Below are 26604 nucleotides of genomic sequence, written 5' to 3'. Positions count from 1 at the left end.
TTGAAAAAAGCCATTTCCCCAGACACGGTAAAAACTGGCCCGACGCATGCCAAAAAACATGCTCCCACACTATTGCAAGCCACTTTTTGCCATGGCTTAGTAAAAGGACCCCTGAGTCAGAAAAAAGGAAAGCAACCTTCAGCATTGTTATAGTTACAAGATCTAGGAAGCCTGTTTATTTTGAAAGTAGATACAACATCCTGACTGATGGAATAGATTAATTACAATGAACAGCACACAAACATATATAAATGAGACTCACAGAAAAAGTAATACCATAGCTTTACAAATTATCACGGCTAGAGTTGTTCAAGTCAGTCTTTTGATTCAATTAATTTCTTACAGTGCTTAGAAACAAAATCGCTCTCTGGGTTAACTGCCAGAGAAGGATATTCTGTTCTACTGGAATGTAAACAAACCAGATAGAAACTACAGTAACCTCAAATATCCTGGTAGAACCTCCACAATTATTGTAGGAGTGAGGGTAATACTGGTAATTCACCATAAGTGTGGAAGGATAGAGACATGGATTAGGCAATTGATATGCACTCTGGAATAATGATTCAGCTTACCAAAGTTTTAACCTCTGAATATATAGTGATAAGCTACAAAATCACACAATACTGATAATCATAATATGGAAAGATTTATTTATAAGAATGAAACAAAAACAAGAATGAAAATGGAAATAATTAGAATTTTTTAAAGTTATTTAAAAAGATTTAGAATATAACAGAATAAAAGTTCAAAAGAAAAATACTTTAAATGCACCTCAATGAGTTGGAATAAACACACATTCGCTATGCTAAAATGCCTACTGTCTGTTCCCTGTAATTCCAGATCTTGACCATACAACCTGCATGTGAAGCAAGTCTCTTCTTCCCTGGGAATGACTGGAACAGCAAGTGGTTTCTTCACAGGTAGTGCTTATTGTGAAGTGTTTTGATGATGACAAATTGCTGAACTAAGATGAGATGAATATTGTTGCAGAATCTTTCTCTTGCCATGGCAGATGCCCTTTTATATTTTGATAGCAGTGATGTCTTCAATGATTAGATCACGTTGTGATAGTTGGCCTGTGCCCTGATGTTTTGGTTAAGGAAGCCACAAGAATGTTTTTTTAAACATCATTCTGGATGCTTTTCCTGGAATTGTGGACTCCATGGAGACTGGGTTAACACATCCAAATGTCCTTTCACATTGACCACATTCCTTGCATCAGTCAGGGTCACAGACTTTTCTTTACAGTAAGCATGACTAAGCAGATTTTCATTGTAGCAAAAGCTTTTCTGTATTGGAGCCTGAACACTGAATTCTGTGATTATGAGCAGTACTACTGGTCTGTACAGTCAATATCTGTAATACACTGTGGCAGGGGTTTTATAGTATCTCTCTATAAATCTACCATTAGAAAGTTTACTCTAAGAAAGTTAAGAGCTTCTAAGGGGAGAGCAGAGTAAACATTCCAAATTATCCTTGTCAGCTGCTAATCAGCTTTTAAATACAAACAACAAACACAATTTGAGTATATAGCACTAAATGAAGAGATACAGTACATATGATAGACAGCTCATGGAACTGGTGGAAGTGTTACAAGGAATTAATTTATACTTGGGGATAGCTAGAGCACTCACTAATGTTTATAATTTTTAATATATATGTATATTCTCCACCAGTTGCTGATTAAAGCAACAATAATCACAATTGCAATGAATTAAATACTATCTCTATTGAAATGCAGTGTCCTGCATTTCCAGATTTAAAGTTATGCACCCAGGACACAAAGTGACTATATTTTTAGCTTAAAAAAGGTTTATTAAGTTACAATATGATTAATGCAATCATATAAATAAGGTTACAAACGAGAGATAGTTCTTTTAAGAGATCTTTACAGATAATCTGTACTTAAGTAAGGTAGCAAATCTAGATCAAAAGTTATAACTTACAGAACAGTCTTTGTTGTAGGATTGTTGAAGCTGAGAGAGAGAAAGTCTTTTAGAAAAGTTCTATTGTTCAGCAGTGTGATGAGCCATGTGGTTACAGGAGCAGGGAGCAGGGCTTCTGCAGTGATGGATGAGTTGCAGTTGAAGAGAAGCATCTGCTTGTCTGGAACAGCTTCTATCTTTTATATCTTGCAAGCTGCAGGAAGACATGCCACGTGAATCTCTGTCTTGGCTTCCTGGTTTGCACATGACCCCTGGGCATTTGCAAAGCATTGTGGTATCTTGGTTTCATGTCTTATGACATCACAAGACTTGCTGTCTGGATTTTGCTGACAAATGCAGCGACGTCAGACTCCGAAACTGGATTGCAGCTCTTTGAATGAACAGCACGCCACGGAGGACGAAGAACAGAAGACCCCGCCAGCTGAAGGAATATTTTTAAAGGCAGGAAGAAGCGGACGTCGACTGGCGGGGGGTTGGGGTCCCCCGCCAGCAAAGGTAGGTGATGGCGTCAGGAGGGTCGGCGATGGCGGCGGCGGCGGGGGGGCCTTAAAGTGTGCCCCTTCACTCTGGCCCTGGCCCCCCCTACCGCCGAACCTCAGATACGCCCCTGATTCATACACGAATCTTCAGTGCTATTGCTCCCTCTTTGTGGAATGTTCTGCTCGTTTCTTTGCCTTGAGGAGTCATACCCCAGATTCAAAGCAGCTTCATTCCTCTTCTGAGATGTGTACGACCCTTGACCTGTCCTTCACTGACTCTTGGTGGTGAGTCTGAATGTTCAGTGTCCTAAGCTATCCTATGATGCTCTAATTTTTCTTTTCTCCTTCTTTTTATATTTTATTTCATTTCTATCTAATTTTAAAGATGTTTGTTTACTATTATAAACCACTCTGATGGAGCTCCCATGACTGGCATATCAAGATTTAACTTTAAAACTTGAAACTTAATGCCTTTGTACAAGTCATTGGTGAGGCCCCATTTGGAGTAGTACTGTGTTCAATTATGGAGGCCATATCTCACTAAGGACATCAAAAGACAAAGTGGTTCTGAGGAAGGCAACAAAATTGATATGGGGCTCGTGCCAAAAGATGTATGAGGGGAGACTGGAAGACCTCAATGGTCCTGATATTCAGACCGTGGGAGGTAACTGGGCTGCCTCCTGTGATTGGTGCTGAGCCTGGATATTCAATGCCAGGCTGTTTCTGGTGAGTGTCCTTGAATATCTGGGTATATTTTGGCCAGTTTATATTTAACCAGCCAAGCCAATATTCAGTGCTGGCTGGTTAGGTTTAAACCAGCCAAAGATATACCTGCTATTTTGGTGGCCAAATGTGGCTGCCAAACTTAGCTAATGTGAATATCAGCAGATATCACACAATATAACCAGCTATCGGCTAAGCATTAATCGGCAATATTCATTGGGAGATAGCCAGCTATCTCCCACTGAATACTGCTGGATAGTCGGTTAAGTACCATTTTTAACTGGTTTTAAATATTGGCTGGAATATTTATACCTTAGACGAAAGGAGGGACTGGGGGATATCATACAGATGTTTAAATAATTAAAAGGAATTATTATGCAAATTAGTCTTTTTCAGCGATGAGAAAGTGGTAGAAGAAGTCCATGAGTTGAGGTTGCAGGGTGAGAAACTTAGGAGCAAAGTCAGGAAATACTTTTTCACAGGAACGATGTACCCGCGACAGGTGGTGAAGACAGAAATGGTGATGGAATTCTAGAATGCATGGAATAAACATAGAGGAACACTATATAGAAAAATGCTGGAATCCAATTAAAGCAAAAATAAATACTTCGTAACTTGAATGAGCTTTGACAACAACATCAGAGGTTGGGAAGTAACACCATTGCCAGACAGAATTCTACAGTCTGGGTTCCATAAATGGCAAAAAAAATAGTAAATAAAAAAAACAAAACAGCGTCCCCACCGGTGCATCACCGCACCCCCACCCCCAAGTGCATTCTTATTACCTGCTGGGGTGCTGGGAGCAGCCGCATGGCTGTCAGTTCTGCCAGCTCCATGCTCCCTCTGCCCCGGAACAAGAAGTAACAGATGAGGGCGCAGGGAACCAGCGGAGCCGATAGCCGCGTGGCTGCTCCCTGCATCCCTCCTGCAATCTGCACCCGCGAGCTGCCCCCACCACTCCGCCCTAGGTACACCACTGGCTGCCCTACTGTAGTATGCCTAGACTAGGCTGCTCTAGATCGGAGTATGTGAGGTAGGAATGTCCTCACTTTAGCTGCCTTCACTACTGGTGCTCTGGACCTCAGAACCTCTGTAAAAGGGGAATACTTTTTTTTTCTCCTCTCTCGTCAGTGAATTTACTCAGAACTACTACTACTACTACTTTTCATTTCTATAGCGCTACTAGATGTATGCAGCACTGTACACTGGACATGAAGAGACAGTCCCTGCTCGACAGAGCTTACAATCTAATTAGGACAAACAGGACAAATAAGAGATAAAGGAGTTACTAAGGTGGGAATGATAAAACAAGCCAATTTTAATTCATTATTCAGTACTAACTAAGGATTTGCACATCATGACAGAAAAGGTGAAGAACATGTCTCATGGATGCAGACAACAGCAGCATGTTACTGTGACAGTTTGCTTCATTTTGCTCTCAGAGCAGTGTGGAAATTTGAATGTCATTAGTTTACTACATTGTGAAGAAAACATTTTATACTGTGTGCATTTGGGAATTGAGTGTAGAAGCTTCCTAGTTACCTATAAAACAACCCCTCCCCGACATTGAATTACTTTTGAATCTTTACTAGCTCAACTGCTTAGTTATTTACATAGGGGTCATTTTACTAAGGTGCGCTGAAAATGGCCTGCACTAGGGTAGGCATGTGCTTTGGACGCACGCAGATCCATTTTTCAGTGCACCTGTAAAAAAAGCCTTTTTTTGGGCCAAAAATGGACATGCGGCAAAATGAAAATTGGCGCACATCCAATTTGGGCCTGAGACCATACCTCCACCCATTCACTTAGCGGTAAGGTCTCACGTGTTAACCGGGCAGTAATTGTCAGCACACGTATAATACCAATTACAGCCCAGTTAGCGTCATGTGCCAGAAAATAAAATATATTTTACGGCATGCATAGTGGACGCATGTAGGAAATAACATTACCGCCCAGGCCACACAGTAGCGGGGCAGTGGTTCCGAATTGGCATATATTGGATGCGTGTAGGCTCTTACGTGGTTTAGTAAAAGGGCCCCATAGAAACAGGGAAACAGAAAATGACAGCAGAGACAGACCACATGGCCTATCTGGTTTGCCCATTCATGCTATCTACTATTCCTTCTTCTACCTTATAGATCTTATATGCTTGTCCAATGCTTTCTTGAATTCAGATACAGTTTTCATCTTTTTCACTACCTCCAGGAGGCTATTCCACATCCACCACCCTTTTCATAAATATGCATTTCCTTAGATTTCTACCGAGTCTATCCCCATTTCATCTCACTCCTAACCCTACTCATTGGACTGTCCATTGCAAGCTGAAGTGCCCGGAAGGCAAATGATTTCACTATCACCATGATTATTTCCCAAGTCTGTATTCTTTATTTATTTTCCTGTGGGAGCCTCTGCCATCTTTGGTAGGGTCCTTACTGCAAACCATGCTCTTTTGACATGCAATGCTCTTTGTGCTGCCATTATACAGTGAAATATCAAATTTAAGTAAATGGACAATAAATAAGTAATTTTAATCCCAGTTTCTAGTGTTTTAGTGATTACTTCGTTATCATAAACATATGATTAAAATTTCTTCTAAGAAGCAGGACACAGCTGGTATGAGAATTTTCTGGAACACCTCCTTTTTTGAGATTATGTTTTTGGAAGATAAGCACTCCATTTCTAATGAGTCTCCTCTCAATTTATATGCCAGCAGGGACAGCAGTATGAAGATCGACATTATGGATCATCATAATATAATGTGGATGGTTGCTATAACCCCTACCTCAAAATTCAGTGCCTGGCCTGCCAGCTGTCAAGCAAACAGTGTTCTGTTAGGCAGTGAGAAAGAAAAAAAAAGGAAAAAGGACAGTCTACAAAATAATAATAACAAACAAACCACCACAACTAAATTGTCTTCAGGTTATTAGGAAACATATGTCTAATATACATTCATTTTATAATCCTGTAGGGTACAGCCATGTTATTAATACAGCCAACAACAGCTGAAGAAGCATATGGTTTATTGAGTCATTCTTACAGTAATTCTATGCAGATACTATCCAAATGCAGGGGGGATGAAGGAGTTTATTGCTTTCTGATTGGGAGACTCTAGCTGATCCCTACTTAATGCCAAAGGGCATGGCAGAAAGCACAGCTGACTGCATTTCCAATAATGAGTGATGGGGGGGGGGGGGGGGGGGAGGCATTAATGCAGAAAACCAGAAATTAACATCCTCAGATATATTTTAGCAAATCAAAGAAAAAAATGCTGCAGGAAAAGATCCTTTCTGGAACTAAGGAAAAGTGTAAGAGTTCATCAGAAGATTTTGTGAGCATCACTGTAAGATGTCCAGGAGATGGCAGGCTTCAAACAAGGAGAACATTTGTAGAAACATTGAATATTGGTGAGAACAGCTTGTGCTTTGCAGAAACTATAGAGACTGAACAGATATAGAACAGTTCCCGACAAAGCTATGCAGAAAGAAGTAGATAGAGAAGGATCATGTCCTATTTGTTAAAGGTGAACACTAAAAATCAGGTATTCCTGATTTCATATCTCTGTTTTGCCAATCACAATTCTTCAATAAATCACTTTACCTGTTGGTCCCTCAATATTCTTACCATATAAAACACATGAACTTACAAAATATTTGAGCTTCTTTACTAGGAAAAATAATTTTTAAAAATGGGCATAATATTTCCACTTCTTAGTTCAATGAAGTAAAACTGATTGTTTTAGACTCAATTGATTGCCTTTTTAGCACCATCTAGGCTCTTTGAGGTGAATGAAGAAATTGAGGAGATAGTTCTATAAGGAGCCATTTAGTGTTAGGAGGTAGGAAGGTGCAAACGTATGCCAAAACAGACTTACCACCCAGCTACTGCATGGTTCTTGTGGTGATTTCATTTTTGGCGCACATCCGATACATGTGTCTGAAAAATAATTTTTATTTTCGGACGCGCATATCGGATGCGCACCAAGTGGCATTTGATGAGCGTAGGTCATTACCACCCAGTTACAGCATGAGACTTTACCACTAGGTCAATGGCTGGTGGTAAGGTCTCAGACCTAAAATGGACGAGTGGCAATTTTCATTTTGCCGCACGTCCATTTTCGGAAAAAAAATTAAAAAGGCATTTTTTAAAGCTGTGCTGAAAAATAATCATGTTCCCGCCCAAAACATGCATCTATACTACTGCAGGCCATTTTTCAGCTCGCCTTTATAAAAAGAGCCCCTTATGTATCTAAGTGGCCACATACACCTCCTACAGAATACCAACTAGTGGTGGAATTTGTGCAGAGCGTGGGAAGAGTACGCAGGTACATGTCTATATTATAGAATACGGATGGGCAGCCAGAACATTTTTGTGTCATTTTCCATGTCATTTTTGGGAATGTGTAATTTATCCATTTTCATTTGATCATTTATCATCATGGGAGCAAAGTTTATGAGTGCACACTTGTTCAAAAGACTATATTTTTTCTCAAAAGGGTGCACTCTTTTCCCATTTTTTGCACATTAGCAATGATTTAAATGTATGCACTATTCAGAAAAAAAGACTGTGCATTCTTTCACTCTTTGCAAATAATGCACACTTTTCAGAAGAGTGAGCACTATTATCAGCAAACAAAACAAATGAAATGTGCTTTTTCTGCTCATTTTCATTCGTTAATAACACGCAATGATATGGAATATGTTGCTACTATTTCTCATGGTGTTGGAAATAATAGCATAGAACAACAAAGTGAGGAGAACTCAAAGAGGATGTCCAATAAGTCTAATTCTGACAAGCATAAAAATGACCCAACACAGCCGTGTTTCAGCACAAAGGCCTGCTTCAGGGGTCAATATATCTCTTATACTCTTGACAATAGGGATATATAAAAGACAGAAGCAAGGTCCTCACTGTGGAACCGCTGTGCAGTCTGTAAGAAAAAAGCTGCTGTAAATTGCTAAGTTGGTTCTTGAAATTATTACTTTCTTCACTGCTGTCACATCATTGCTTTTGCTGGGGGTTGCTACTTGGAGTGACCTGTTTCCATGCACCACCCCCACCTTTCATTTTAAATGCTTAGAAGCGTGGAGGGGCATTTTTGATATGACATCTAAGTCCAAATTGAGATTTTTTTTTTGAAAATGTAAAACAAAAATGCATAGCTCATAGCCATAACCAAACAAGAAAAGTGTCTACATTTCTGCTTTGATTATGGCTTTAAGCTAGACATTTTCATGCTCAACATGGAAGTACTTTTTAAAAATTATTTTAAAAAAGGTCCCATGGACAATGTAGAAAAACAAGCCATAAGAACCTTACGAGAATAGGAGACTGGGCATCTGAATGGCAGATGACGTTTAATGTGAGCAAGTGCAAAGTGATGCATGTAGGAAAGAAGAACCCAAATTATAGCTACGTAATGCAAGGTTCCACATTAGGAGTCACAGACCAGGAAAGTGATCTAGGCATCATCATTGATGATATGTTGAAACCCTTTGCTCAGTGTGTGGCGGTGGCTAAGAAAGCAAATAGAATGCTAGATATTAGTAGGAAAGGAATGGAAAACAAAAATAAGGACGTTATAATGCCTTTGTATTGCTTCATGGTGCAACCGCACCTCAAATATTGTGTTCAATTCTGGTCACCGCATCTCCAAAAAGATACGGTGGAAATAAAAAAAAGGTACAGAGAAGGGTGACGAAAATGATGATGGGGTTGGGACAACTTCCCAGTGAGGAAGGGCTAAAGTGGCTAGAGCTCTTCAGCTTGGAGAAAAGATATGAGAGAGGTCTATAAAATAATGAGTGGAGTGCAACAGGTAGACGTGAATCGCTTGTTTACTCTTTCCAAAAATAGTAGGACTAGGGTGCATGCAATGAAGCTACAAAGTAGTACATTTAAAACAAATCGAAGAAAATATTTCTTCACTCAATGTGAAATTAAACTCTGGAATTCGTTGCCAAAGAATGTAGTAAAAGCAGTTAGCTTAGTGTGGTATAAAAAAGGTTTGGATAGCTTCCTAAAGGAAAAATCCATAGACCATCATTAAAATGGACTTGGGGAAAATCCATTGCTTATTTCTAGGATAAGCAGCATAAAATGTATTGTACTGTTTTGGGATCTTGCCAGGTAGTTGTAACCGCGGAGATTTAAGCTAAGTGCTAAAACATACATATCTTATGATGACTTAGATTGCTATAATCATTAAAAAGTATCAACAAATGTATAAAATGAATAAAACATGGAGGTTTTTGACCAATGATAATACCAGAGTCTAAATAAAGCTGGCACTGAAATTTTTGATCTGCTGCCAGGCATAGAATGTTGAGGTCTTTTCCTCCATGAATATCAACATAAATAAGAATTATATCATACATTAACAGCTCACGGTGATGTTATTATTTGAAATTTCAGCTTGTTAAGTGGGTCTTTACATTAATTTTTTTTAAATTTATATATTTATTAATATTATCCAATATTTTACAAGACAATCCTCTTGTTTAGGAAAAGTATCTAATAATCTACAAATTGTGTAAAAATAATAAAACAAACAGGAAAAGAAAGTGAAGCTTAAGCTTCACATTAATAGGAAAACTATACTCAAGTCCATACATGTGATCCAAGATTTCAGGAAAATACTGGAGACAAATTATCTAAAGGTTAATCAGAAAAAAAGAAATTATACAAATACTGTTAAGTAGAGCAAACACTTGCAATTAACGCTTATCCATTTTCACTGAGGTTATGAGTGAAGATACATGAGACGGCTCTGTAAATACATATTTTTTATCCCTAAACCTTATTATACACTTGCAGGGGTATCTTAAAAAAAGGTACCCCCCAAGTGTAAAACTTCAGGCCTAAGGAGCAGGAATTGTTTCCTTCGTCGTCGTGTCTCCTTAGAGACATCAGGAAAAAGTAAAACTTTTAAACCCAAAAAGGGTTTATCTTTGTTTCGGAAAAAGAGACGAAAGATCCAATTCTTGTCTGGTAATAGTGCAACTGTAGCCACCAATGTAGCTGCAGTTGCTAATTCAGTATCAGAAGTCTCAAGCAATAGAGAGACATTCATCGGAGCTTCGGGTTGAGAGGTTCCTTTCCCAGGAATATAATAAACCATAGTCATTGGTGGTAAGTTCTGTTCAGGAATTAGTAAATTTTCACGCATATAGCGTTTCAGCATAACCATAGGAGCAACATTTTGAAGTCTAGGAAAATTGACAAATCTTAGGTTATGATTTTTAATGTAATTATCAAAGGCTTCCATTTTATCTCTAAGACTCGTCAAATCTTTCATCATAGTAGGTTGTATCGTTTCAAACTTCATAATTCTCTGATCCAAGTTAACAAATTTCCCATTCAATTCTTTGATCTGTTCCTCTTGTACCACCAGTTTACTTTCCAGAAATTTAACTTTAGGCTGGACATCATTTATCTGCTTAAGGAAAACTTGTCCTAGGTTGGAAACCAGGTCCCACAAAGCTTCTAATGTCACATCTTTTGGTCTAGTCATAAATTCTTTAGGAAGTTCAAACCTTACAGGCTGGTCTCGGTCCTCACTCTGCCCCTCTGCTTCTCTCCCCTCAGTTTGCGACGTTTCCACGGGCAAACTGCTCTCCAGTCCCACCTCTGTAGTAAAGGAGGCTTCGATTCGGCGATCTTCTGGGCCCCCAACCTCTGCGGGAGTGGACCCCGTCAAATTCAGGAGGAAAAAACTGGCGCCAATCGGCTGGGGAGGGGGAGTGCGTTCGGCGGGGCTGAGAGTCACTTCAAAGCCAGAGAGCACCGAAGTCTCCATTTCGCCGGCGCGTGCCTCTGGAAGCGAACTGCCGTCATGGTGAACTCCCTGCGATCTCAAATATCGATCCATCGGACCAGGTAATGAGGGAGTTAGTGGGGAAGCCCTACCCGCTAATCTCCCTCTTCGTTTCGGCATTTCTTTTTTTTTTTAGGAGCATGAGTCGCAGCTACCTAACAGCTTGCAGCCATCTTGTCTGAAAATTTGTCTGAAAATTTCGCTGCACCTGGACAGAGAAACATGTGACCACATTCCCACATTCAAGCATATTTTGTACGGCTTGTTTAACAGAGAAATTCTCAAGCATTCTGTAATTTTCCTTAGCTCTGAACATGAGTACTAAGCATAATAAAAAGGGGAATTTTTGCCAGTGAAATGGGGAGCTTGTCTGCGAGTAAACATGCGTACTGCACAGAGAACTATATTTCTTGGTCAAGAGACTCCTGTCTTTCACTGTAAATGGCCCCCAACCCCCCACCCCCAGCTGATGACAAGAGCCTGGATGTAGTGATTGATAGTAAGTGATGTATGTATATTATGTATAGTTTATTATTGCTTTTCTTGGTCTAGAAACTCCTGGCTTTGCTTGGATGTAGTGACCAGTGATGTAATGATTGTTTCTTTTCAGTTATATAGCTTAACCATTTTGTATATATCTATAAATGAAGTTTAGCTAGGGGTCATAGGAGCCCGGTATCGAAGGCTTGGGGAGGCTCAGCCTCCCCAGCCACAGCGAGCCAGCTCCTCCCCCTCCCTCTGGATCTGGTCCCAGTCCCTCATGTTACCGACCTGACTCTTCGTCTTCGGAGCTGTCAGCGCTAACTCTCCCCCGCTGCGCTGGCACTGCCGGCGTTCGGGCTTTAAAAATGGCTGCCGAGACTTCCAGAGGCGGCCTCGCGAGACTTCTGCTGAAGTCTTGGAGGCCGCCCTGTAAGTCTCGGCGGCCATTTTGAAGTGCGAACGCCGGCAGCGCCAGCACAGCGGGGTAAAGTTAGCGCTGACAACTCAGAAGAGTCAGGTCGGTGACATGAGTGGACTGGATCCGGAGGGATGAGGGAGGAGGAGGAGGGAGGAGGAAGGGGGAGGAATTCGCCGAACAACTCGGAAGGGGGTGGCAGGGGAGAGAAGGGAGTCACTGGGCATTTGTGGAAGGAGGGGAGAGAAGGGTCGCTAGGTAAAATGGGTGCATGCAGGGCAGGGGAGAGGAGGATCACTGCTGGACATGGGTGTATGGAGGGCAGGGGAGAGGAGCGTTGCTGTGTATGGGTGCTTGCAGGGCAGGGGGAGAGAAGGATCACTGGACATGGGTGGATGGAGGGCAGGGGAGAGAGAAAAAATGCTGGACATGGATGGAAGGGAGGGAAGAGTGAGGAAGGAGATGAAATGAGGGAAAAGAAAGAGAGGAGAAAAACTGCACATGGATGAAGAAAATAGGCAGAAGCTGAGGACCAAAAATAAAGAAGAAAGGAGGAAAGGAAAGAAAGAAATGGAAAGGAAGCCCTGGAAACGGAGTTAAGAGGACAGATAGCAGCAGAATCGGATACTGGGCCAGCATGATCAGAAAAACAATCACCAGACAACAAAGGTAGAAAAAAAATCATTTTATTTTCATTATAGTGTTTGGAATATGTTCACTTTGAGACTCAGGTGCTCAACATTAAAAGTTTATATTTATTTATTTATTTACTTATTTATGTCATTTTATCCCACATTAAACATGAATTAGGGTGTTTTGTGGCTCTACATGAGAATTGTGATATTATGATCCCTTGTTTCATATTGTTGACGGTCTGCATTTTCCGTATGGGTGGTATATTGGTGTATTAGGTTCTGCCCAGTGTAATATTTATGGTACAGTAAGGTTCTGAGTGTGTTTTTGCACAAAATTGTGCATAGTGTTTTGCAGTTGAGCGATTGTGGTTAGTATATGCTTTGAGCAACCACTTTATTCTTTGACATATGATACATATGTAATATCTATATTTAATAAAAGGTATTAATTGTGACTTATTTTTATTTATTTATTTATTTCTGTGTGTGATCAGACAATTATGGATTTAAGCTCCACCCCTGGCTCCACCCCTAACCCCGCCCCCTTTAGCCTCCCCAAACAGTTGGGCCACCGACCGCCTATGCTAGGGGTGCATGGGAGCTGGGGAGGGTGGGTAGGAATAAGGGCTGAACTAGGCTCGGCTCTACTCTTCCTTCTAGAGTTTATCTGTTAATGCTGTGGCAGAAAATTCAAGTTTAAAAACTATGGGGGAAAGGGTATGGAGACTAGCTAATAAAGTTTGCTTCCTTTTTTAAAAAAAATGTAACTGTGTTTATCAATATCCTATAATTCCTCTTTTAAACCCAATCTTTAAATTACCAAGCACAGAGCAAAATAATGTCACTTACCAGAGAAATGTCCTCATCTCTCAGAACTTCTCATAAAGAGAAGTATATCCTCTCTATATAGTTTGGATTCTCCATCATTAGTTTATCTTTTCTATCATTTTACTTCCAAGGAGTACCCTATCCTAAAAATAATTAATCTCTTTTCATGTAATATAAATTCATACTTAGCTTCTGTAGCAGTTCACATGATGGATCTTAATTTTTGTTAACATTCCAAACTCCATCTCTAAATAATGTTTGTTATGTAAGCCACATTGAACCGGAGTATACTCTGTGGCTAATGCGGGATATAAATGTCATAAATAAATAAATATAATCTCAAAGTTGAATAATACTTTTTACAAATTGGATGTTTGTTCTCTCACCATTTTGAAAGCTGTGAGAGATTCCATTTTGGGAATAATTAGTGAGTTAGTAAATAGGTCACAGGCTGAGGGAGTTGTGCCTTTAGCCTTGAAAAGGGTGTCAGTTACCTCATTTCTGAAAAGTAATAAGTTGGATACTCAGATGCTAAGTAATTACCGTCCAGTGTCTTTGATTCCATTTTTGGCAAAGGTGTTAGAAAAGGTGGTGTTACACCATTTGCAGGATTATATTGAGTTTCATAATCTTTTGGATATTTATCAATTTGGATTCAAGCCAAATTGTGTAGTGAAGAAACTTTGCTAGTATTGACTCTTGATGTGATTAAGATGTATTTTGCTAGATGTCTCAGAGGCATCTGATACTATTGACCATCAAATGCTGCTTCAGAGGTTGGCAAATTTGGGGTTCAGCAAAACGATGTTTAAAATTTGGGGTTCAGCAAAGTGATGTTTAGCTGGTTCCAGTTCTTCCTGGAGAACAGGATTCTATACTTTAGCTTGGAAAGAGGTTTTGTCAGATGTACCACAAGGTTCAGCTGTATATCCAGTGTTTAATTTATATATGACACCAATCTGTAAAGTGTTGGCTGATCTTGGATTGCATTACAGACTTTATGCAAATTACTTACAATTTTTCTTCCAGGTTGAAGCACTATTGAACCCTCTCTGGTCCATCTATCAGATGCAATTAAACTGATTCAGAAATGGATGACAGTGACTAGATTGCAATTAAATGTGGGTAAAATGCAAGTTTTGTTGCTGTCAGGGTTGGGGGTGACAGATTGTCTTTTGCATTTTCAGGCTGAGCTGTATGATTTCTATTCTGAAAGAAATTAAGTATCTGGGGGTTTGGTTGGATGCTACACTGTCCATGAAGAGTTATATTGGCTATGTTATTAAGATGGTGTTTTTCAAATTGAGATTATTACATAGGCTGTGGGATTTGCTTTCACCTGGGATTTTTCAGTCATTTTTGCAAGCTGTGGTTTTTCCACATTTTGATTACTGTAATGAGTTATTGTTTGGTTTGCCTGGATATATGTTGTGGGTACTCCAGTTTGTTCAAAATGCGGTCGTGTGGGTGCTTGTAGGTAAAATCAGTTAGGGAGCATATTATAGCTACTTTAGCATCACTACAACTGATTGTGTATAGCATTGAATTTATGGTATTCACCTTGATTTTTAAAGCATTGTATATTGCAGGTTTCCCTTGGCTGACATTAGTTCTGACAAAGTACAGGCCAACCTAAGCTCTGAGAATAAGTGTTTGCTTGATGTCCCAAGTTTTCGATCTGTTAGCTTAGTAGGTCTTTGGTACTCAAGTTGGGTGAGGATTCCCCAAATTCTATCACATTGCATGCATTCTAAGGGAACACCCCTGGCTTGCCCATGCCCCTCCCATGGATTAGCCTAGTGGTTAGTGCAGTGGACTTTGATTCTGGGGAACTGAGTTCGATTCCCACTGCAGCTCCTTGTGACTCTGGGCAAGCCACTAAACCCTCCATTGCCCCTGGTACAAAAAAATGAGTACCTGAATATATGTAAACCGCTTTGAATGTAGTTGCAAAAAAACCTCAGAAAGGCGGTATATCAAGTCCCGTTTCCCTTTCCTTTACAGAGCTGCATGGAAACACTTATGCGCCATTCTATAAAAGGGCACTAAAGTGTGTGGTTTTTTCATACAGATCTACAATGTCTGCCCTGTTTTGGTGCCTTGCAGCAGTTAGCATGCTTTTTGTACCAAACATTTGGCACAGAAGTAGCACCCAATATTTGGTGACATATTTAGAAATTCCCCTTATATATGTAAATGTCTAGAGTGTTAGCATTTAGGGAGGTGTGACAAGATGGTGATGTGAGTCTTTCAGCAGAGAGAGCTACGTTTGTTTTCTGCTGGTGAATTTTACCTTTGAGATCTATGTCACATACTACATAAGGACGCAGGTCACCTGGCTCCCTCGCCGGCTAGGTTTTCTTTGCCCATACAGCAGACGAAGGAGCGAAACACCATCAGGGTCACCATCGTGTCAGAGGAAGGAACCTCCGGTGCTCTAGGACTCGATACTTTTCTTTCTCTTCTGGTGGCCTGACCTCCTCCATGTCTAGCAGCACCTGCAGCAGTTTGTAAGCAGAGACCTGTCCCAAAATTGGTTGAAAGCACTATGAAGAGGGTACACTGCTAGTAAGCGGAAGAAAAAATGGCTAGAAATGTAAGGAGGGGTGACAAAAATTTCTTCAGGTTTATTAGTGAAAGGTGGAAGACAAATAAGGGAATTGTGAGACTGAAAGACGCTGCGAACCGCTATGTAGATAATGACGACGAAAAAGCAAATTTGCTAAATAGATACTTTTGTTCTGTTTTCACAGAAGAAAATCCTGGAGAAGGACCGCGATGGACTGGCAAAAGTACAAATGAAAATGGAGTAGATATAGCACCGTTCACGGAAGAGAGTGTGTATGAACAGCTTGAAAAGCTAAAGGTGGACAAAGCCATGGGACCGGATGGGATCCACCCCAGGATATTAAAGGAGCTCATAGAGGTTCTGGCGGGTCCTCTTAAAGATTTGTTTAAAAAATCATTGGAAACGGGAGAGGTTCCGTGGGATTGGAGAACGGCGGATGTGGTCCCTCTTCACAAAACTGGTGATAGGGAAGAAGCTGGAAACTACAGGCCGGTAAGCCTCACTTCGATTATTGGAAAAGTAATGGAAGCGATGCTGAAGGAAAGGATAGTGAATTTCCTGGAAGCCAATAAGTTGCAAGATCCAAGACAACATGGTTTTACCAAAGGTAAATTGTGCCAAACGAATCTCATTGAATTCTTTGACTGGGTGACTGGAGAATTAAATCAGGGATGTGCTATAGACGTATTCTACCTAGATTTCAGCAAAGCTTTTGACAAGGTTCCTCACAGGAGGCTCTTGAACAAACTGAACGGGCTGAAGATAGGACCCGAAGTGGTGAACTGGATTAGGAACTGGATGACGGACAGACGCCAGAGGGTGGTGGTAAATGGAATTCGATCGGAGGAGGGAAAGGTGAGTAGTGGAGTGCCTCAGGGATCGGTGCTGGGACCGATTCTGTTCAATATATTTCTGAGTGACATTGCTGAAGGGTTAGAAGGTAAAATTTGCCTTTTTGCGGATGATACTAAGATTTGTAACAGAGTGGACACCCGGGAGGGAGAGGAAAACATGAAAAAGGATCTGTGGAAGCTAGCAGAATGGTCTAAGGTTTGGCAATTAAAATTCAATGCGAAGAAATGCAAAGTGATGCACTTAGGGAGTAGAAATCCACGGGAGACGTATGTGTTAGGCGGTGAGAGTCTGATAGGTACTGACGGGGAAAGGGATCTTGGGGTGATAGTATCTGAGGATCTGAAGGTGATGAAACAGTGTGACAAGGCGGTGGCCATAAGTAGAAGGTTTCTAGGCTGTATAGAGAGGGGAGTGACCAGCAGAAGAAAAGAGGTTTTATTGCCCCTGTATAAGTCACTGGTGAGGCCCCACCTGGAGTATTGTGTTCAGTTTTGGAGGCCGTATCTTGCTTAGGATGTAAAAAGAATTGAAGCGGTGCAAAGAAAAGGTACGAGAATGGTATGGGTTTTGCGTTACAAGACGTATGAGGAGAGACTTGCTGACCTGAACATGTATACCCTGGAGGCAAGGAGAAACAGGGGTGATATGATACAGATGTTCAAATATCTGAAAGGTATTAATCCGCAAATGAACCTTTTCCGGAGATGGGAAGGTGGTAGAACTAGAGGGCATGATATAAGATTGAAGGGAGGCAGACTCAAGAAAAATGTCAGGAAGTATTTTTTCACGGAGAGAGTGGTGGATGCTTGGAATGCTCTCCCATGGGAGGTGGTGGAGAGGAAAATAGTAACGGAATTCAAACATGCGTGGGATAAACATAAAGGAATCCTGTTCCGAGGGAGTGGATCCTCAGAAGCTTAGCTGAGATTGGGTGGCAGAGCCGGTGGTGGGAGGTGGGGCTGGTGGTTGGGAGGCGGGGATAGTGCTGGGCAGACTTATACAGTCTGTGCCAGAGCCGGTGGTTGGAAGGCAGGGATAGTGCTGGGCAGACTTGTACGGTCTGTGCCTTGAAAATGACAGATACAAATCAAGGTAAGGTATACACAAAAAGTAGCACATATGAGTTTATCTTGTTGGGCAGACTGGATAGACCGTGCAGGTCTTTTTCTGCCTTCATCTACTATGTTACTATGTTACTATGATGTGATAGAGATCCAGGGAGCGGCTGAGAATAGCTTCACCATGGAAATAACTTTGGAGAGCATTTGGAAGGCCTTGAGGAGTTTGGAAGCTATGCTTGTGAAATCAGTGGGAGAAGATTCAACATTCATGAGTAAAGTTGCCTTGCTTGCTGCTAATATAGAACTTGTAAAGATTGATTGTTCTGCTCAAATTAATCAAGTGGAAGATGAAGTTAAATCTCTCCAAGCATTATCTGCTACCTTGGTGAAAGATAAAGTGGTAACTCAAAGGAAAATTGAACAGATGGAAAATCAGTTCAGAAGACTTAGGGGGTCTTTTACTAAGGCGCATTCACGTTTTTGGCGTGCACACTAAACGTTAGAGATGCCCATAGGAATGCATTGGCATCTCTAACGTTTAGCGCGTGCCCAATTTTAGGGTGTGCAAAAATGTGAGCGTGCCTTAGTAAAAGACCCCCTAAATCTTTGTTTTCTGAATTTTCCTAAGTCTCCTGAGATGACCCCTGGTGATATGTTTAGAAAGTAGCTCCTAGAAGTTTTGAAATGTACCCTTGAGTCTATTCCTCCTGTGCATCTACTATATTTCTTCAAAAAATGAATCAAGTGTACAACCAGGAGAACAAGGCTGTGGAGAAAAACTGGATTTAAATAATCTTTCTACTTTATTAGAACGCTCTATTAGTCTGTAGAATGTTCTGCTCTACTTATTTCTTTTGTATTTGAGCAGGACTTGAATGTATTGTTAAGAGTCTATTTTCGTTGCTCGCAAGGACTCTTTCTTGGTCAGAGAATCTGGGTTTATCCTGATGTTACTAAATGTACACAGGAATGTAGGAAGCTTTTTTTGGGTCATGAGACAGGAGATCAAAGATCTTGGAGCTACTTACTTATTGAATTATCCATGCAAATGTATTGTTAAATATGCTGGAATCAAGTATGTCTTTTTCACTCCTGAACAATTTAGGGCTTTTCTGGACTTGAAAAATTAGCTTATAGAATTGATAGGTGGGGGTAGGGGGTCTTCTCACACTAAGTCATGCTTATTTTCAGTTTTCTTTTTCCTGAATGATCTCCTTGTATTTTGTTCCACCCCACCCCCCTCTTCTTTTGGTTTTGCGGTCTAAGGAAGAGATTGATGTTACCTGACTTATTTATGATAATTACTTGATTTATTCCTAACTCTGTTTTGCTGTAACAAGTTTTTTATGCTTGTGTTAATAGTTACCAATTTATTAAAAATAAAGTGTATATATATATATATATATATATATATATATATATATATATATATATATATATATATATATATATATATATATATAAACTAAACCATTCTATTTTAACAAATGTCCCATTTTAGGCCAGATTCTATATATGGCACAAAAAAACATGTTTAGTTCTCCTGTATTTTAGAAATGAATGTTTAGGCTCATAAACATTCCTCTTGCATTTTCAAATGATCTCTAGGTGAGTAGATTTTTTTCTAAAACGCTGGTGAAACTTGAAATGTACTGGGAGGAAGTGACGTCACCAAGCAGCATGGCCGCTTAAGAGCTGAGCTCCTACAGCCCCACGGAGGAACTTAGCAATAAAAGCGATCTAATCGTGGCTGGAGAAAAGAAAAATAGCGCTCGCGTTCAGCAGCAACGTTAGAGCAGCGGAATCGCTCATAAAATAAACCCGAAGGTGGCAGACCTCTCACATTTTGACTTCTCAGAAGGAGCCGCGGCACTAAGGGTCAAAATAGCGGATGCGCGGAAGACAAAAGAGACGGCGAACGGAGGAAAAGCAAGGCCTGCGGAAAACGCGCCAGAACTGCAAACCGCAACAGACCCAGAGAGAGGGGTTCCCCCGAATTTAGAAGCCTGGCTCCACGACATAAGCTCCGACTTGAAAGCCCTACGGGCCGAAGTGGCAACGCTTAAAGAAGACCTGAGAGGAGAGATCCGGGAATTAGGCTCTCGCCTAGAGGAAACAGAGACACGGGTTGAAGCGCACAGTGAAGCAATTGGAGCCTTGGACCAGCAGATGAGCGAGCTGCAAGGAGACCAGCACCAGCTGCTAGACAAAATCGAGGACTTGGAAAACCGGGGTTGCCGCAACAACCTCAGATTCCGGGGCCTACCAGAAACATCCACTTACCAAGATTGCGAGCACGTGGTCCAAAAACTGGTTAGTGCATTGCTTTCAGTGAATGGAGATAATGTGGAGGCCGAAACAATACAGTTGGAAAGAGCGCATAGAGCTTTGGGTGCAGCACGCAATAACAAACCAAAAGATATTATTGCCTGCTTCTCCAGCTTCAAACTTAAGGAACAGGTGCTAAAAATGGCTCGTCAGACCCCAGACTTTAAATGGGATTCCTATGCTATTGAAGTATATCAAGACCTGGCAGCCATGACATTGAAGCGGAGGGCAGATCTGAAACCATTCACTAGGCACCTGAGAGAACTCAAAATTCAATACAGGTGGAGACATCCTTTTGCATTAGCCTTTTATAAAGACGGGACTATGCACCTGATAAAATCTATTGAGGAAGCAAGAGCAATTTGTCCAGAGACAGTAGAGCCGGAAGAGAGGAGAGATACAGGCCCCGAGAAGAAAACCAACTCCCGGTCCCTGCCACCAAAATGGCAGAGAGTGGGGAAAGGCCCTAGAAGACTACAACGCCAGCAGTCGGCTGCGAGAGTCACCTGAGAACAATTAGACTTAAAAGTTGGAAAAAAGTTGGACTTATAGTTACTGATGTTGAATAAGTTGCTTAAGTTACGGTAATCTCCAGCGCTGGATAAAAATAGCGCTAGATGAGACAACTCTGTGGGGTGAGTAGACAGCGGGGCGGCTGCTCCTTCCTCTCTACATAGACACCCATTGGTACTCCATGGGGTGTTATAAATGTATTAGGGGAATTGGGGGAGGGGGGAAGGGACTACCAAGGGGAGGGAGGGGGTGGGTGGGGAGCAGTTCTGTGTGACAAGGGAAATAGACCTATCATGGAACAATGACCAATGGGAAAAAAGGGACAAGAGAGAAGATACACCAACACTATTAGATCATGGGTGATATTAAATGTATGTCGCTGAATGTAAGAGGGCTGAACATCCCCAGGAAAAGGCAGTTGTTATTCCGGGAGCTGTTGAGGCTACAGATAGATATTGGCTTTATACAGGAGACCCACCTCAAACCGCGTTATGAATACCTATGTAGCCATAAGCAATACCCAATTATACACTTTGCTTCTAGTAATGACAATGCAAAAAGCAAGGGAGTGTTAATTGTGTTCTGTGGTAATAAGCCCTGGGGGATAAAGAAAGTGATAAAAGATAAAAACGGGAGATACCTACTCATAGTCTTTGAATTAACAGGCCAAATATACACAGTGGTAAATGTCTATGGACCAAATATACATCATGAAGAATTCTTTAAAGAACTAGACCAACTGCTCATTAGGAACATTGAGGGATCCTTGCTATTGGGAGGAGACTTTAACCTCACAGTGAACCCATGTTTAGATAATTCCACGACCAGGACAGCTTATGCTAGGCAAGATAGACGGAAGCTTCAAGAATTCCTTACACGCTGGCAGTTGATAGATTACTGGTGTAAGGATAATCCTATGGCACGAACGTATACACACTTCTCCACAGTGCACCGCACTTCATCCAGGATAGATATGTGGTTAGGAGATGCCTCTCTCTTGGGTCGAGCTGACTCCTTGCAAATACTTCCCCGCACCTGGTCTGATCATTCCCCGGTGACATTACAACTCCATGGACTGGGACCCAAAAGACCGAGACCCCCCTGGCGTCTTGATGACGCGTTACTGGCTGATCCAAGCAACTTATCCCAAGTGGAACAGTCCATTAAAGACTATATTAGCTTCAATGACAATGTAGAAGTTTCTCCAACAGTTTTGTGGGAAGGCCTTAAAGCAGTAATAAGGGGCCACTTAATAGCTCTCAGATCACGGGTATAGAAAGCTCGATGTGCAAAGGAGAATGACATTCGTCAGCAACTGGCTAAGACAGAGGCACTCCTGCAACGGGGGGAGGGTTCAGACCTTTCGAATCTCATAACTCAGGCTCACGATTTACGATCGCAACTGCACGATCTTGAATTAGCGGATATCTCTGAAAAACTACTAAGGGTGCGCCAGTCATATTTTGAATTTGGCAATAAACCAAGTAGACTATTAGCCCACAAATTAAAACAGCATGCCAGCAGAAATATGATTGGGGGGTTACGGGATGAGGGTGGGAAGGTGCATTCTGACTATGAGTTTTTGGAGTCTGCCTTTCGGGAATTCTATAAAAAATCTTTACACATCAGAAATAGAACAGAATCCCAAGGAGGCAGCCAAATTTTTAGCAGGGATAGATCTCCCAGTACTCCCAGAAGGTGCTGATCAAACGTTAGGTAGCCCCATCACAGCCGAAGAAGTGGAGCAAACAATCAAGGGACTGTCTCTTAATAAAGCTCCGGGACCAGACGGATTCACTAAAGTTTTATAAGACCTTTAGGAAAATACTGTCTCCCCTCCTGGTGAAAGTATTCAACTTCATAGATGAGAGCACAGGCCTACCGCCGACCTGGAATATGGCAACAATAACAGTGTTACCCAAACCAGGCAAGGATCCTCTCCTATGTACTGTAGCTCTTATAGACCTATCTCACTACTGGGGGTAGATTACAAAATATTTACAAAACTTTTGGCCACTAGATTACAAAAATATCTCCCCCTGCTAACTCATGAAGATCAGGCAGGATTTGTGCAGAATCGCCAAACTTTTGATAACATAAGAAGAACTTTGCAGGTTATCCAAGGGGCACAGATTACAAACACCCCCATGTGTATATTATCTTTGGACGCTGAAAAGGCCTTCGACCGGGTCAGCTGGCCATTTTTGTTTGCAGTACTAAAGAAGGCGGGTATTGGGGGGAGATTTGCAGAGTGGTTACACTCAGTATACAAAACCCCGAGGGCAGCGGTGCGAGTCAATGGGGTCTTATCCTCCCCCTTCTCATTACATAGAGGTACTAGGCAGGGCTGTGCACTATCACCGCTGCTCTTTGCTCTAGTGATGGAGCCCTTGGCAGCTAAAATTAGATCAAACCCTGGAATCCGGGGTATGAGAGGGGGAGGGATTGAAACTAAAATATTCCTTTTTGCAGATGATATTCTGCTTATCTTAAAAGACCCCCTTTCAGCTTTTCCAAAAATCAGAGAAGAAATACAGGCGTATAGGGCCGTCTCGGGTTTTAAAATAAATTTTGACAAGTCCGAGGCACTGGAAATAAATATGCCCAGTAATCACATAGATCAGTTGAAGCTCCAGTTCCCATATAAATGGGCTGGTAAATACATAAGATATTTAGGGGTTAATATACCTCGAAGTCTGGAGGAAGTCTTTAAAAGCAACTTCCCAACGAAGGCACAAGACCTATTTCAGGAGTTGGAGAGATGGGAGGGCTTAACACTATCATGGATGGGAAGGATCAATGCTATCAAAATGATTGTCCTCCCGAAGCTCCTATATTTATTCATGGCCTTACCAATTGACATACCAGATGATTTCTTCCGAGGCTTGCAGAGAAAAGTGTTTTCATTTATCTGGAGAAAAAGGCCGCCCCGGGTGCAGCGGGAGACGCTGTGTCAATTGAGAGACAAGGGGGGCATGGTGGTCCCTGCATTTCGGGAATATTACAATGCAGCACACTTGCGAATCTTAGCAATCTGGTTGCAGGGTAATGGGAAGATATGGGCCCCTTATAAAACAGAGTTGGCTGGAACCGTTCCCACTTGGGACAATACCATGGCTACCGAAACAACAATTGAAAGAGATAATAAGAAACAGTCCATCTTTGATTCAATGGCCATTGAACACCTGGTACAAGGTTAGGGAGAAGTTTTTCTCTGGGAGGATATACTTTAAACATGCATTCCTTAGATATACCCCTCAATTCGGACCAGGAGCACTAGACATGACCTATGAGGAATGGGAAACTATGGGTCTGCGGGAACTGGGGCAAATGTGTGATGAGGGGCACGTTCCTACCTTCCGAGAGTTAAGCCAAGAACATGGGCTTTCACCTCTTCAGGCCTTCCAATACTACCAAGTGTGAGATTTTATTCACCGTAAAGCAAGGGAAGAGCTTAGTTTAGCTGAAACAACGCTGGAAAAGGGGTTAATGGGAGGAGGAGGCAGGGGTAGTATATCAAGGATATATAGAGCTTTATTGGCCCACTCCCAACCAGTGGAACATTATACAGAAAAATGGGAAAAGGCAATGGGGGTCACCTATGAAACCAAACAGTGGGCACAAGCTTTTAGATCCCTATTAAAAGTATCAATATCCAGTGCAATGATGGAGAACGGACACAAGATTCTGTATAATTGGTACTACACCCCTAGCCGCCTGGTCAGTATGTTTAAATCAGGCTCAGATCTTTTCTGGCGACATGCACCACATATGGTGGACATGTAAACATGCACAAAGGTATTGGGAAAGCATAGTGGACCTGGTGCACAAAGTGACAGACATAGAATACCCCATGAAACTAGACACCTGCCTGCTACACTTTAAGCCGCCAGGAACTAAAAATCATATCCATCGGTTTGCCACCCAGGTGTTTGTAGCGGGTAAGATGGTCCTAGCTGCATCATGGAAAAAACCAAGACTACCTGAACTACACATGGTTATAAAAAAATTGAGATCCATTCAGCTAATGTCCAAACTTACTGCATTACGTAATGGCCAAATTGTGCAATACCATAAAACGTGGGACTTGTATAGCACATGGTTGTCCAATAACAAGGTCACGAATAACTCAGACACACAGACGTAGGGCTGGGGAGGGGGTGGGGGAGAGGAAAAGAGAATGAGGTTTCTATATTTGATCGCAAACAAAGATTTTGAATGTTTAAGTTTATGGTTGATAGGTTACAACAAATTCAATATGGAACTGAACAATGTTGTAAATGGCTTTGTATTGTACTGAAAAATGAATAAATAAAAAACATTAAAAAAAAAAGAAACTTGAAATGTATTGACCTGCATGTGTCAATTCATACTTCTATGACCTGTCTAAAATGGGGCTGTATGTTACTATCTTACTACATGCAACATTTTCACTTGCATAGCAGAAGAACTTTCCTCTGGCTCATCCCCTCTATTCCAATACTAGAACTGCTTTCTAGTGCTCCCATTCCCAATGCTTTCCCAATGGCTTGATCCTACCCATAGACTCTGTGAATCCTGTTCTGGGCCCTTTCTGCATGTGATTGATAAAACTGGGAAAATGATCAGGAATCCGATTGCTAGTGACACTGGAAGCATTCAAGACTGGTTCATTCATGTGGGAGAAGAATTGAAAAGCTGCAACAGAAGTGTAAACCCTGCACATTTTTTAGATACTTTAGCCATTCTTATGGCTTCCACACATTAATATAAATTCTGTATATTCATGAAAAAATACAGAGAGATCAACATAAGCCTCCTGAATCCTCAGCATATGTGACAGCACCCCCTCCCAAACATTTTACCTTAGGCATTTGCTTTGTCTATGATTTAATCTTTCCCCAATATAAGGACTAGTTGGATGTAGCTAAGCTATGGAGGAATGGACTCAGCAATGGTAAAGGAGTCAAGACAACTAAATTATGAGAGTTCACACAGCTCCTAAGCCATGCTTCATGGGAAGAGGGAAATAAAAGAAGGAACGAATGAAACCATGTCTTAGTTTCTTAATCTTAAAAATATAGCTCAACTCTGCAACTAAAATAATTTGCTTTAGTGTGATTAAACAGTGTGTTAGCTAGCAATACCTGATGTGAAGCATTACAACAATAATTCTCAGGTAACATTTCGACAAAATAGTCTACCTACAAATTATGCTGTCAAGATTCTACATATATTTTAATATATATTAATTTGAGAACCCTTTAGGGGATGGCCTTGTTATTAATAGATGGAAGAACAGATGCAATACCATATGGCATATCAACTCATATTTATGTTAATTCTATGTAAATAGGAATTTAATAAGGTACCATTAGTCAGTGGTTTCTTTCATGGGCTGATATATAACTTCCTAAATTTGCTTTAAGCTTGAATTGGCTTCTGTTGATCATATCTACTAAAAGCAGCTGAACCAGGCTTTTCTTTTGAGTCCTACTACAATCGTTATCCATAATGGCTCTTTCTAAAGTTGATAGCCACATTGAAAGTCAAAGAGAACTTCAACTTACTAATAAAAGATGGCAGAATTTCAACATGCCTGCCATTACCTTAATATGACTTTTTCCCCACTTTCCTTCTGCATTAAGGCCAAATAAAATAGTTTTAAATAATAGATTAGTAAATTGAAACAGAAGCCTATGTTGACTCATTTCTTCCTTCCATATAGGATAGACTGCGTATGTATATAGATATATTTCCACTGTACAATGCTTACTTTTTAGAAACTGTAGCTTCCTATAAATGATTCTCTATCCTTCTGAACCTTTATTTAAAAAAATAGTTGTGAGTTTCAGGATGGCGACCTGAAGGGAGTGAGACGAAGCAACTCCTAAGCCCTTTTTTCTACATTTAATTAAAGAATGCTTAAATGGAGAGGAAGGCAAAGGCCAAGCCCTGCGGCATCTTCCTCACCTTT

The sequence above is a fragment of the Microcaecilia unicolor genome, chromosome 8, assembly GCF_901765095.1.
Source record: "Microcaecilia unicolor chromosome 8, aMicUni1.1, whole genome shotgun sequence".
Taxonomy (NCBI): Eukaryota; Metazoa; Chordata; class Amphibia; order Gymnophiona; family Siphonopidae; genus Microcaecilia; species Microcaecilia unicolor.
The sequence above is the reverse complement of the archived record's forward strand: the minus strand, read 5'-3'. Positions refer to the sequence as shown.